Consider the following 2,528-nt stretch of genomic DNA (forward strand, 5'->3'; position numbering starts at 1 on the left):
CGCGATCCCGGTAGTCACACTCGAAGAGCTTCTTGCGAGGATAATTTTAGCCTGATTTCATGAAAGGCTAAAATTATCCTCGCAAGAAGCTTTTCGAGTGTGACTACCGGGATCGCGTAGGCGATTTGTTTCACATGCCCCCACAGATAAAAATCTAACGGCGTCAGATCTGGTGAACGAGCTGGCCGGGGAACTGGACCACCTCGGCCAATCCACCTTCGCGGATACAACGCATCTAAATGCTCACGTACCGCAGCAGCGAAGTGCGGCGGTGCGCCGTCATGTTGGAACCACATTCCTTGCCGGAGCGCCAGTGGAACGTCTTCTACATACAGCGGAAGGACATTTTCATGGAATGCTAAATAAGTCTGTCCATTTAAATGGTGGGGGGGGGGGGGGGGGAAGTAGGACGGGACCCACCAAACAGTCGCCCACGATATCTGGCCAAATGTTTACGCTAAACCTCTGCTGATATGATTTAACGTAAGTACCATGCGGGTTTGCGTCCGTCCAAATGTGGCTGTTTCGGGAGTTGAATCGTCCTTCTCTGGTGAAACATGCCTCAACTGTCCACAACACCATCCTTTCGAAATGCGGATATTTGTTACATTTATTTAAATACCACACGGAATATTGGTAACGAGAGGGATAGTCCCCTTCCACCGCATCGTTCACTTTCTGTAGGTGGTACGGAAATAGGTCTTCGTCGTGTAGGATGTCCAATACTACAGCGTGCGAAACCTATAGCGACAAACAAACGGATACATTTTACCATTTGTGGTTTGCAGGCATACATTAAGAACATCGGAATAACTTTACTTACCCCCAAAGCATTACCAATGGCCCTCGAGCTGGTACTAGGTGTTCCAGAAACCGTATCGAGAACGTTTTCTTCTAGAACGTTCCGTACATAGCGTCAACATTTGTTACAGCAAAACTTCCGGTCTCCGTTAACCGTCTATCAACCGCTACGAAGGTATTCGCACACGCAATAACGCGGTTGGGAAATTTTGCGTTGTAAATGTTGCGGGCCTCCGGTCCATTTTGACCTGCAGCGCCGTATGCTAAATGCATATCGACGTATTCCTCGAAGGAGTACCGATGTCGCGCCATGTTACCACTGCGTGTGTGTCAAGCCTACCTCCGTTGTTGTTCTGTCACACCTGCTTCCGTGTACCTTCGCAGCTAAGTCTTCCGACAAAGATCGACTGCATACATACGATTCCCGACGGTGATCGAATGACAAGTAGATAAAGGTTCACTACACAGGCCGAGACGATTGGAGTCGGATGTTGTCATAGCGTAGACGGTACCACACGGAATTGCTGACTTGTTGGTCCTGGGTTCGATTCCTGCTACAGGTGAATATTTTCCGGTATTTGTATTTGTATTGCTCTCTTGTTCGGTTTGAGAAAACCGCACGAAGAATACGTTTGGCAACACCGCCCCTTCCAGGCTGTTTGAATCTGAGCGCGAAACGACCTGATTGGCTAGCTTCTAAGCTACGTAACTCGGAAACGGCACAACTTATCGAATTTTTTCTTAACATTTATGTCTCAGTACAACTTTCCCTACAACATCACTACAAGCGTTTCAGACTTTTTCTGACCACCCTGTATATTTGTACATCCTTTATGTGTATTCTTGACTGCGGAGATATTTTACTTGAAAGTCGTTTGCTCGTTGTCGTCGGACAAATACAACAGATAAAAAAGATATTGCATTGCCTGTGTTATTCCATATTACGATGCAATGAACCTTTGCATATGCATGCATGCATGAACGTATTATTGCAGAAAGTAGTAGTAAGTTACGCTGTCTTCAAGTTTCATTTTTAACCCTCTGCTCAACTCCGCTCCATATTTTCGTATCGAAATGGTTTGCGCCAGCTGATAGGCAACCCAGTGAACATACATGCAAAGCAGGCTACTGTCACGCTTTCCCGGACAGTTCGTGTCAACAAACCGCATGCACGCGTCATTAATGGTCCCTATATTGAGCACCTGTAGGGTGAATTATGAACTTGGAGAGACGCTCTATACTCTGATGGGCGTCTGCTTTCCGTATTTCACGTAGTTTTTGCATAGCCGTCTTCTGAAACCACAGAGGTACTTATGAATAACTTACGAATAACCCTCCTCCCCGGACTGAAAACTAAACGACGGGTAATATATTTTTCATGTTGTTACTTCTATAGCATTAATTAAAATAACCAAAAGTCAGTGACTTTCACTGTGGATAAAAAAAGGTTGCTACTGGAAGAACTAACCAATTTCCACATCTCCTTACATACCTAGATCAGCTCCGCTTCTCGGTCTGTAACGTTGAATCCCAGAACCCTACTGTTTTCCCCCATTTTCGAGAAAGCTGGTTACCTACAGTGTCTGTATCAACATCTTCCCTTCATTCTCATGCGTTCCATATCCTTTCTCAACGCAATTTTAAACGCCTTTCCCTCCGACATCGTGAACTCATCCCCAAGTGGTTTAGACCTCCTTCCAACCTTAACCTAACGTACCCATCCCATC

Source organism: Schistocerca cancellata, chromosome 5, assembly GCF_023864275.1.
Source record: "Schistocerca cancellata isolate TAMUIC-IGC-003103 chromosome 5, iqSchCanc2.1, whole genome shotgun sequence".
In the NCBI taxonomy this organism is placed as follows: Eukaryota; Metazoa; Arthropoda; class Insecta; order Orthoptera; family Acrididae; genus Schistocerca; species Schistocerca cancellata.